Source organism: Cetorhinus maximus, chromosome 10 (assembly GCF_964194155.1).
Source record: "Cetorhinus maximus chromosome 10, sCetMax3.hap1.1, whole genome shotgun sequence".
NCBI classification, from domain to species: domain Eukaryota; kingdom Metazoa; phylum Chordata; class Chondrichthyes; order Lamniformes; family Cetorhinidae; genus Cetorhinus; species Cetorhinus maximus.
In genome coordinates this window covers 85213196-85226283 of record NC_135888.1, presented here as the reverse complement: position 1 = coordinate 85226283, position 13088 = coordinate 85213196, and positions in this window count along the sequence as shown.

The following is a 13088-nucleotide window of genomic DNA, read 5'->3' as shown; positions in this document are numbered from 1 at the left end:
TCAGGAACGGGCATGGGTGGGTGCGGAGCCGATTCCCGCCCGCGATCAGCTGCGCGCCGCCATTTTACGTGGGTGGGCCAATTAAGGCCTGCCCAGCGTGACGCGCACCCGGAAGCGCTTAGCGGTGTACTTATGCGGACGGAGGGGGGAGGGAAAGTTGGTTGGACAGACAGCCCTGACAAGTACTTTAATTAGTTTATTAATGGCCTTAACAGGCCTTTGACAGTTTGGCAGCAGCCGACCCTGGTGCGCGCCCACCGAACTAAAGATCGGAATGACGCGCGGTGATATCGGGACGTACACCCGACGTCATCGCACGTCATTTTACGCGTAGGCGTGCAGGGCCCGCCCCGCACGCCAAACAGAAGATCCTGCACTTAGTTTGTCCTCTGATTCAGCATAAGCAGCATCACAGAGAATCTGTTAATATAGAAAACATATGTAGCCAGCTGAATTGTAAAAGGAGGTTTCAGCTTCAGGGATTTTAATTACTGAAAATGACTTTAAAAAAAATATATAGAACCATTTACTTGTTATTTTGGGATACAGTAGTCAGTTTCTTAGTAAATCAAAAAGAAATGCATTCAAAAAGCTTTTGAAACATTCCTATTAATGTTATTTGCCCCAAAAGAGACAGCTTAAATGTGTAGATTCTGGAAGGCCAGCAAACAGGAGCAATTAGCAAAAACTCCAAATGGTGATTAATTTATCCAGAGTGCATGACTAGTTTCGTGGGTGGCACCAGCTTTTAGAGCAATGTTTTTAAAACTAGTACAATATATCACAGAAACACGATTTGCATCGAACATCATTTTCCCTTAAAATTCCATAATCTTCTGAATTGGTTACGCTGGAGAAAACCAGCTCAACTGAGTGGAAACTGTACCCAATATATTTTTGGGATTTCATTTCTTATACATGAAGCAACATAATCTGCAATGGGGAAAATAAATATCTTTAATGCCCTTTGAAAAGGTAATAATCATGCTTTATTTGAAGTAAATAAATGTTAGTTGTTTCTGACTCAATTTATTTACTTAACTCAGCAAATTTATGCTTCACAAGGTTATAAACTGATTTCAGGAGACAAATCATTTATTTTTGCAAAAAAACAGTACGAACATTTATTTTTATATATATATAATATTTATATATACAGTTTGCTGCAGGGTACTAAGGAACATGTTTGATATAGAGTTAGCACTTCAAACAAATTATTGACATTTTTGTTCTGTATTCTCTAATTTCAGAATGTTGTTAGAGAGTGTGCAGTGTATAGTATGATAATTGTCTTCTGGGCCAAGCTTGTGTACCCTGAGAATTGAGAATGTGTGATTGATTACTGTGTAAGAGCTGTCAAATGTAATAAAATGAATTGTATCATCAATCCAATCATTTGAGGACAGAACATTCTGACTAAAAAACTAATTCCACAGCAATTAATTCCACTATCACTAAAATAGCATGGGAACGATTGTTGAAACCAATGATAAATGGCAAAGCTACAGCAGTAATTACAGTTGTTTTTAGTTTCCAAAACTCCCATGAGCACAACATAAGAGAAAGAAGTAAACTATTTTCCATATCTCTCAAATTACTGCACTGGCACTCCTGCTGACTACTTCATTTATGATGTAATGTTTTTAAGCATTTGTTGCATTGCCAATTAAAAGATTCAGTGAAACTGAAGGACAGAACAATGCATTTATACTAACAGTTCCACTTTGATATATAGCAGCTTCAGATGTGATGTGACACAAGATCATCAGTAAAACCTGGGGGGAGAGGACCAGATCTGACCTCTGCATACATTGAAACAGGAAGATATTAACCCACCTCTAGCTGCGTACCACCTCAGCTTTATACTAGATGTACAATGATTCCAGTGAAAGGCCAAATCCAAGAAGTTCCCAGGCAGCACAATTGCTTTCAGCCCCAGCAGCGAGACTTCTGCCACCTCCATAAAATTCCAGCCAACATCACAAAAACAAATTATTTGGTTGTTATCACATTACTATTTGTGGGATCTTGCTAAGTGTAAATTGGATGTCATGTTTCCTATGTTAGGACAGTAACTACACTTCAAGCATACTTCAGTGGATGTAAAATCCTATGGGATGTCCTGAGGTCATGAAAGGTGCTACAAATACAGGTTTATCTTACTATTACATTAGGATGCAGTTCTTTTCACATTGGTGCAAAGGAACATTGACACATAAGCTGGCAGTCTAACTCATAATAAAGGATCATTAATGATATTTAGAATTCAGGGATACAAACACCTTTCTTGGTAACTCGGATATGCCTTAGACACAAGAGTAGACCATCAACAAGCTTGTTCCACCATGCAATTAGATCACAGTTGATCTGTACCACTTCTTCATTTACTACCATAGCTCCATATTCCTTGGTATCATTACCTATCAAAAATAAGTTCTTGATACTCATCTATACTGTATTCTGGAAAAATGTTGCTGTTGCATGCAATCTACCGCATGCACTAAATATTGAAGGAAACTAATATAATTTGAGACAGGAGATGTTGGAAAACAGGTTATAGTTTCATTGGAAACATATTTTGTAACTATGCTAATGACCTTCTTTACTATTGAGGCAAAATGTGAAAAAAGGAAAATCCTCCTTCCTTGTCCTTAATTATAAAAAAAAAATATATAAGAATATGTGCACAATGGACTTATTCATTTTATTTGTTCCTGGAATGTGAGCATCGCTGGCATGGCCAGCATTTATTGCCCACCCCTAATTTCCCTTGAGAAAGTGGTGGTGAATTGCTTTTTTGAACTTCTGCAATCCATGTGGTGTAGGTATATCCACAGTGCTGGGTTCATGGGGGAAGTTCCTGGTTTTTGATCCAGCAACAATGAAGGAACAGCGATATTTTTCCAAGTCAGAATGGTGTGTGACTTTAAGGGGAATTTGCTGGTGGTAGTGTTTCCTTACACCCGCTGCACCTGTCCTTCTAGTTGGTGGAGGTCTTGAGTTTGGGAAGGGCTGTCAAAGAAGCCCTGGCAAGTTGCTGCGGTGTATCTTGTAGATGGTATACATTGCAGCCAAGGTGCACTGCTACTGGAGGGAGTGAATGTTTAAAGTGGTGGATGGAGTTCCAATCAAATAGTTGTTTGGATGGTGTTGAGCTTCTTTAGTATTGTTGGAGCTGAACTTATCCAGTCAAGTGTAGCCTATTGCATCACACTCCACACTTGCATACGTTAGATAGTAGAAAGGCTTTGGAGAGTCAGGAGGTGAGTCACTCACCACATTATATAATCTTAAGAGAGCATGTCCTTTTCAGGACATCAGTGAGCACCTTTAAATATTACTTGTTAAAAGACCAATGAAGGGGCCTCTTAGGATCATTTTCATCATATTTAGTTGAAGGATTATTAATAACACAAGTTTTTGTGAACAAATCTGAACATAACCTTCCATAAATTTGAAGATGATTATCCAAAGAGTAATCTTTCAACTTCAGCAAATAATAGTGTTCAGTATAAAAAGGTATTTGAAGTGACCTTCCTGCCCCATTTTAATGAGGAATTGTTTAATTCATTGTTACTCAACTGCACCCTGACCATCAACTTTGATGTCTAAGTCTCCCATAAAACCATTACTCTCCCTCACCCTGGCCATTCTCCTGGAAAGGTCCTCATCTCTGCTCCCTTAAGTCAAAGGGATGCAGACTTGAAAGGTCATGGTGGGCAACTAGTTTAGCCATCCACTTCCAGTTCTGGCTGGATGACTTAAAATACTATCGGGTCCTGCAAAAACTGTTCACTATCCCAGGATCATCCTTGAATGCAAAGATAAATCCAGGCTTCTTTTCGATACTGCAGATCACCTCCTTATACTCCTCTCCCCTTTTCTCCTCCACTCTCCTTCCAACAATGTGCAAGGAACTCATGAACACTTTGTCACTAAGATTGAGAGGATCAGAGCAGCTGTCTCTACTGGGTCTCTAATGTCCCTTCCTAGCCCAGTTGACCAAACTTACTTTAATGCCCCACCACCACCCCCCACCCCCCCCCCCCACCCTATTTCTTAATTCACATATTTCTCTATTTTCTCTCCTTTCTCCCCTCATTCCCTCTCTGAGCTCATTTTGTCCATGAGATCCACCTCCCGTTCCCTCAATCCTATTCCCTCACACTGCTGATCACCAAACCTCTGCTCCTGGCACCCATATTAGCCAATATTGTAAATGGTTCTCGCTCTCTTCAAGTTGTAGGTCCTCCCTCCTTTAAATTTGCCCTCATCATCATTCTCCTCAAAAAACCAACTCTTGACCCCACCACCTTTGAAAACTGCCATCCCATCTCCAATCTCCCTTTCCTCTCCAAAGTCCTTGAAGGCATTATCGCCTTCCAAATCCATTCCTATCTTTCCTGGAACTCCATATATGACTCTCTCCAAAAAGGCTTCACCCCTGCCACAGTACTAAAACAGCCCTTATCATAGTTACAAATTATATCCTATGTGACTGTGACAAAAGCAAACTTCCCCTCCTCGTCCTTCTCAACCTCTCTGCAGCCTTTGACATGGTTGACCACACCATCATCCAACACCTCTCCACTGTCGTTCAGCTGGATGGGACTGCTCTTAGTTCCATTCTTATCTTCTGATGATAACCAGAAATCACTTGCAATGGCTTCTCTTCCCACTCCCACACCATTACCTCTGGTGTCCCCAAGGATCTATCCTTGAACCCCTCCTATTTCTCATCAATATGCTGCCCCTCAGTCACATCATCTGAAGGCAATGTTAGTTTTCACATGTACGCCGAAGACCTACCTCACCACCACCTCTCTCAACTCCTCCACTGTTGCTAAATTATCAGACTGCTTATCCAATACCCAGTATTGGATGAACAGAAATTTCTTCCGATTATGTATTGGGAAGACTGAAGCCATTGCTTTCAGTCCCCGCTGCAAGCACTGATCCCTAGCTAACTCTCCCTAGCAACAGTCTGAGATTAAACCAGTCTGTTTACAACTTTGGTGTCATATTTGTTCCTGAGATGAGCTTCTGGCCTCATATTTGTGCCATCATCAAAACTGCCTATTTCCACCTCTGTAACATCACCCAACTTCACCCCTGTCTCAGCTTATCTGCTGCTGAAACCTTCATTTGTGCCTTTGTTACCTCTAGACTTGACTATCCCAATACACTGCTGGCTGATCTCCCACATTCTACCCCCATAAACTTGAGGATATCCAAAACTTGCACATCCTGTTGCAGGACTTGCAAGTCCTGTTCACTTGCCACCTTTGTGTTCACTGACCTTCATTGGCTCCTGGTCAAGTAAAGTCTTGATTTTAAAATTGTCATCCTTGTTTTCCAATCCTTCCATAGCCTTACCCCTCCCTATCTCTGTAATCTCCTCCCACCTCATAACCTTCCAAGATATCCGCAATCATATAATTCTGACCCTTTTCGCATCCCCAATTTTTATTGCTCCATCATTGGTGGCTGTGCCTTCAGTTACCTAGGCTCTAAGCTCTGGATTACCCTCCCTACACCTATCCACCTCTCAACCTCACTTTCCTCCTTTAAGACACTGCATAAAACATACCTCTTTGACCAAGCTTTTGGTAATCTGACCTAATATCTCTTTATGTGGCTGAGTGCCATACTTTTTTTATTATGCTTCAAGTGAAGCACCTTGGAATATTTTATTGCATTAGTGGCCCATATAATTTGTTAGGAATCAATATCTCCATGAACCATATGTGGTTTAAAAATTGAAAGGACATTGGAAATCAGGACTCTTTCTTGCAAACTGACCTGGATTTTTTTTTAAAAGGCTACAAATTCACTTTGGTTTGTGACAAGCTGTTTTTTTCCAAGAAATCACATGACTTCAGCTAAATGACCAGCAAGACACTTGAGGAGATAAGCACTATCTGTTTATTTTAATGGTAATTGCTAGAGAAAAAACACTGTTTTCAGATGTTGGGGAAATGCTGCTGATTTACTGGAAACCATCTAACAATGAGAGAAGTTTCTGTTTTGGAAAGTGTGTGTTGGACTCAGAGTTTTGAGAGTAAACTGAAAAGGAAGGTTGCTCAACTCTATCTCCCTGCCTTGTCTGGAGTTCAGCGTGATTATCCACCTTCAGCCAGAAAACCCTCATTTTAGTGTCATTTATCTGTATTTGGAAGGCTGAGAAGCTAGGGTGAGAGAAATCCCAAGGACAGTGATTCATCGAAGCTCATTTGGAAACAATATCCAGACAACTTCTGTGATCAGAGATCCGTCTCCGCATGCAGGAAAATAAGATCAACAGTGTCAAAATCCTTCAAACTTCATCCTTTTCTCATAAAGTTTTCCTATTGGCTAACCTCTGCAGAGACCCTATTTGTTTTGTCCTTTTTGTACATGTATATATATATGTGTGTGTGTGTGTGTGTGTGTGTGTGTGTGTATGTGTTGGGATTCAAAAGGGTATATAGTTATACTTGTGGATTACAAACTGTATGTTAACCAGTTTTTGCAACTTGCCTTTAAAAAGAAGTTTCATTTCATAATAAATCAATCATTTAAAGTTTATTGGAAGAAGCCTGGTTAAAGTCTCTTTTATCTTGGGTCTAATAATAGCAAACATATTCAATTGGCCATTTTGTTGAATGAACTAAACAGTTCCACTTACGGTGCAACCTGTGGGGTAGTGAGGCTAGAGAAACTGCGCAATACTCCCGTCCTGGTCTTTAAAAATTATATAAGTAGTTGTTGTTATTGGTTGATGGTTTAACTAGGCTGCCTCTAATCTGCCAGCCTGATCTATCACAAATAATAATAAAAAAACATTCTGATAAATGATCCTGCTAGGTAGTGGTGGCCTGGTAACTGCAAAACTCAGCCTTGTACTTGATTTAAACTCAACCTTCTGTTAGAAAGTGTATTTCATTGGACTCAGTTGAGGCACCTGTTGGTTTAACAGAAATCTGTAACATGCTTTCTTCCTGGCTTCACAATTTTTGTGTGTCTCTAGGTAGATGGACCAAAGATTTTCACCCATCATATGCTTCTTGGGTGTTGTTGGAGCCATACATATCCAGGCAAGTGGAGAGTATTCTATCACACTCCTGACTTGTGCCTTGGAGATGATGGAAAGCTTTGTAGATGGAGGTGAGATAACAAGGCAGATCTTCCTATCACGAGGAGTTAAAAAGAAATAAATTTTCAAATATAAAATAAAACAATGCTTTTGCTGATTGGAAAGTAATACTGGGTCACAGCAGATTGTTTTTGTAGTATTCCCCTGAGCCTCACATGATCCAGAATTTTTGCCCAGAAGCACAACTGTCCACATTGCAGCTTCCAAATTGGTCACTTGGTCAAATGTAAAAACCCATCCTATACAATTGAAATTTAGTTGCTAATAACATATGATGGCTTTACTTGTCTAAATCTTGCCAACAATGTACAACAAAAACCTTTAACATAGATTAACAAGAATCATAACTAATTCATCATCCCGGAGGAGGAGGAGACAGGAAGGAAATAGATCAGGTAATGATGTCCAGACACTTTAACTATAAACTGATTTAAAACCATCATTATTACTCTTTATGATTCATAAAGTAAATTTATTTTAGTAATGTATAAGTCAAGAATTACAAATTGCCCTCATTAAATTGTCATTGTTATTTGTGTAATTTACTGTTGATGCATTAAGATGTAAAAATATATGTGAATAACAAGTGTTCATTTCTAGCTGTTTCTTCTCCAGATTTTGGAAGAAAAACATGGGATGGAAGTTCACTTTTCCTTTCATATATCCTATGGCCTGAATTTTTCAGATGGCGGGGTTGCGCTTCCCGTCATCTGAAAGGTCGGTGGGGATAACATCCCCATTGTCTCCTTGTGCCCCACAGCCATTTCTCGGTCAAATGAGTATTAATTGGCAGCGGGCATGACTTCTGCCCCTCACTTGGGAGGAAGTCCTGCTTCAGGGAGCAGATGGCCAATCTGATTGGCTGGCAGCTCTTCAGTTCCTGCAGCGACAGTTCAGGAGGATGTTGGAGCCTAAGTCCAGGGAGCAAAAGCCCAGGTACGTTCAAGGGGTTCCAGGACGGGGAGGGTAGGGAAGGCCTGGGAGGGTACGAAGGGAGCGATCGGGGTCTCAGCAGGGCTGGGGGATCTGGAGATCACTAGACCTTAAGTGGGGCAGTGGGAGGGTGGTGGGGGTGGGGGGGTGTTGGTGTGCATTGCGCCCGACTTCAGAAGAGGTCTCCTGATGGAGGCGCCCAACTTCCACCTTCCCGCCCAAGATGTAACTTTGTTCTTTCTTGGGCTTCCCCCACAGAATAATTTAAGGACCACTTAAGGGCCTCAATTGGGGCAAGGCCGAGCTTCCTGCCTGAGGCCTTGGCCCCCCCACAGTGTATAATCGCTGTGTGGTTAACATAAAATTCTGGCCTATAAAATGTCCCATGCCACATCTAATTAAGAAGGTAAATTTCAATGGGAATTCCCTTTCATCCGGAAGGACTTCAGAATCCCAGAAAAAATAACAACCCTTGTTTAAGCTGACTTTCTGTGGTTTACACAATTCTTTGAGTAAAGTTACGGCAGAGGAACAGAGGTCCCACAGAAATTCAGCACTAGAGTGGCAAATGAAATGAGTCAGGAGGAGGTTCAGAGTTTATTTTGCCATCTTCCTTTTTCTAAAACACGGTTGCAATACCTTATGCAATTGTTTTATAACAACAGCAGTGCCATACCATGTAATGCACAACACGAGAAGCCAACAACACTTTATTTTAGATTTCAGAGATGTGTTTAAAAATAATAGTTTAAGTCAGATAGTGAGGATGTTTCACCAATTTTGATTGCTTCCCACTTACTTTTCCCTTCTCCTGAAATTGTGACTTATGTGAAATGTCTCATCCAAGTTGTTGTTCTTTTCATTTGTGAGTCTGGAAAGAGAGTGACAACAAATTAGTCAATCATATCAACGTCACAGATATGCATGCTGCAGTCTTCATCTGATGCTTACACACATTCCTTGCCTCTAGGATCTCTGAGTAGTAATTAGAAATGGGAAATCCAGTTAATTTTACCATATCACAGAGATGCAGATACAAGCATTAGTTTTCCTGTTGCTGCCAGAGCACAACTTAGCTAACTCAGCACAGTTCAGCAAACAAACTTGGTACATTTCTGGTATGTGTTATTTCAGACTGTATACTTAATCACTGAGTCACCCAGGAAACTCACCCAACACAGTAGATAAACTCCTGGACTCTGATTGCATATTGTCCCAAATAAAATGCAATCATGGGCAGGGTATTGAGTTTGGTGAGTAGTTGGGGCCGGGGAGGGGGTGGGGGGGGGTGGGGGGGGTTGGGGGGTGGGGGGTGGGGGGGGGGTGGGGGGGGCGCTCGCCAATGTGTAAAATGACGCAGGATCATGTCGGGCGGAACTCCCGACATCACCCTGAGTCATTTCAATTTTCAGGTCGGCGGGGGTGCAGCTGAATCAGCTGTGTGCCCGCTGACCTGTTAACGGCCAATTGAGGCCATTTAAAAACTAATTACAGTAGTTAAAGGACCTGACTATCCAACCTTAAGCGGGCAGGCCGGGAGCCCTGGCAGGCTTCAGAAAAAGCATGAAACCTCATCCACGGGCGGGATGAGGTTTCATGTAGGTTTTTAAAAATTTAATAAAAGTTGAATTAAAAGTGATGGACATGTCCCAACTCATGTGACAGTGTCACATGAGGGGACATGTCAGGGAAATTTGATTTGTCTATATTTCACATTTTTGAATTTGGCGCCGATCTCCCTGAGGCAGCACTTAGCCTCAGGGAGATGAGTGCGTTCTTTCGCACGCATGTGCGAAAGAGCACACTCCCGGCTTAGGGAATCCACCCCCCCACCACCCGCACAGGAAGCGAATAGCGAATGTCACACTGGGTGGGCCTTAATTGGCCTCCCCACTTAAAATGGCGGCGTGCCCCCAATTGGGGGTGCCGATCGGAGGTGCACCTGCACATGCCCGACAGAGGGAAAATTCTTCCCCATGAGTATTAATTCTCAGGCTCACATCCTGAGTGCGATTTGTGCTGAGGTTTCAAGACAGAAAAGTGGTCCTGCAATAATTTAAAAATGTGATAACAACAACTTGCATTTATATAGCATCTTTAACATGGTAAAGCCATTTGCAGGAGTGTTATAAAATCAAATATGAAACAGAGCCACATAAGATATTAACACAGATGACCAAAAGCTTAGTCAAAGATAGAGGTTTTAAGGAGTGTCTCAAAGGAGGAAGGAGAAGTAGAGTGGCAGAGAGGCTTAGGAAAGGAATTCCAGAGTTTAGGGCTTAGGCAGCTGAAAGCATGACCGCTGATGGTGGAGCAATTAAAATCAGGGATGGTCAAGAGGCCAAAATAAGAAGAGCAGCGAGATCATAGAGGGCTGTGGCGTTGGAGGAGATTAGCGGAATAGGGAGGGGCAAGGCCATGGAGGGATTTGAAAATAAAACAATATGGCTCAATGAGCACAGGGATGATGGTGCAAGTTAGGTAATGGGCAGAGTGCTTTGGGTGACCTCAAGTTAACAGAAGGTAGAATATGGGAGACTGGCCAGGAGTCTGTTGGAATACTCAAGTGGAAGGGGAACAAAGGTATGGATGAATGTTTCAGCAATTTATGACCTGATGCAGAGACAGAGTTGAACGATGTTACAGGGGTGGAAATAGGTGATTTTGTTGATAGCACAGATGTGTGTGCGGAAGCTCATCTCTGGGTCACATATGACGCTAAAGTTGTGAACAGTCTTGTTTGATTTCAGACAGTTGCCAGGGGAAGGGAGCAAAGTTTATGGTGAGGACTGAAGGCAATGGCTACAGCCTTCCCAGTATTTGGTTGGAGGAAATTTCTGCTCATCCAATACTGGTAGTCAAGCAATCAGTCAGACAATTTGGAGACAGTTGATAGATTGAGAGAAATGGTGGTAAGTTAGAGCTGGATATAATCAGCGTGTATGTGGAGATTGGCATTGTTTTTTTTCAGATGAGGAACAGCATGTAGATGAGGAATTGAAATAGATAGTTAAATGTCAATTGCTACATAACAGTATGATATAAATATGTAATGTCACTTTTCACTTCAATAATAGGAGGCAACAATTGAATCATGCTAAAAGCAGACATTGACAGCATTTATCGATCAAGCTCTATATCTCATTCACTTCTATAAATCATTGATAGGACTTGAGCTGAGCATGATGCATATAGGGTGCCATAAGATCATTGTAGGCAAATGTGTATCAGAAGATTGTCCATAAAAGCTTCTGCAGAACCAGGCAATAATTTCTTAACCCATATGGAGAGCGGGGTGGGGGTCGCGTTGGGGGGAGGTGGTGGGGAATTCCTTACTACCATAGTAGAAATATATATAATTTACACCTTTATATTTTGAACTGACACACAATGCAGCTACACAGCATCAGTGCTCACAGAGGTTTCATAAAACAGCAAGTTGCTTTGATGTACAATGATAATACCCTCAACACTCTAAAGGTGTGATGTCTTATTGTAAATGTATAATTAGTTTAAATGTATCATGTTGATTGTCATTGGAATTCTAGTTTGAGTAATTGTGTTTGTCCCAGTTGTAAAGCATAACACAGTTTATGATCTCTAACATTCAGAGATCACACTACCAATAAAAAATACAATTCACTCCCAGTAAAACTGCATATCTAATCAAAGTGAAAGAGATATTAGCACTGAATGTTCACAAAATAATCAAACAGTTTCAAAAAATAGAATGAACTGTGCAATTCCCTGCTGTACGAAGCTTGCCAAGAACAAAAATCAATCACCTCACAAGTTAAAAACCATCTGGCCCTCCAGTCACAGTGCTGTGAGGTGGTTGTTAATTGTGATGGCACTAAATCATGGCTGTGTCATACTTTGTCATAAGAACTCAACATGTGTTTTTTTTAAGTTAAGTTAAGTTAATGGAGCTTGTACTTTGCCGCTGAAGATTTGGAAAGGAGCCAGATCATTCAAATCTTTCAAGTTGACCAGTGAGACTAACCATCACCTCTCTGCAATAGCTTCAGGTTACCTCCTACTATGCCCATGCCAGAACCACTGTTGCCTTTCTCTTCCTCATCAGACACATCTAAATGCAACTCACCCTTTTCCCTGGCTCTACGCTTGCTTAAAATCTGTTCATCTCTAAAATTGTCTAGCTGTGATAAAAGGTCATGGACCTGAAACATTAACCCTGCTCCTTGAGAGGCTTTACTAGGCTAAAGTTGCAATCTATATGCTAGTTGTTTTTGTCTCTCCACAGAAGCTGTCTGACCTGCTGGGTGTTTTAAAGCATTTTCAGTTGTCATTTTTAATTTTAGACAAATTGCATTTCTGATTAGTTAAACAGGATGCACTCATGGCAAGGCTAAAGTGTACACATTTGTAGGAAACCTGAATGGAGGGTAGCAACTTGGCATGTGCTTCTGCCACCATGCTCATTGTCTTCTTAGAGGCAGAAAGGTCAAACCTGATGATCTGGCACACTAACTGAGAATGGGCCAGAGAATTATATAACTGAGGGTGAATTAGCAGGACCAGAATATCTTATTTATATCTTGCAGTGCATAGGGAAGTAGAACATCATCATCAAAGTCATTACAATAGACTGTAAAATGAGTAGCTTTGTTTCAAACTCAAACACCTATGACTGAAAGAGACTTCAGTACTTGTCTTTTTTTCCACTGGGCCTTTCCAATCATGTGGGAGGGGCTGGAGAGGAAGGTTTCTTGGTACATTAGGCAAGACACGATGTGAAGGGCACAGACAGGGTGACAGAGAACTGCTGAAACCCATGTTCCCTTCCCAACTGTCCACAATCAGTAAGCTTTTGATAGGAAGATGCGTATGTGTTTTCTAACCCCTGAGTGTATGGACAATTTGAATAACTAGCAGCAAGCTTTTTGTGGGTTTAAATAAAGAAAGAAGATTGTTTATTCTCATACTCACCATGAAATCTAATGCTACAGCATTCACTCACAATTATACACAGTTGAAGAAAGTGCAGTTGAAGAGAATA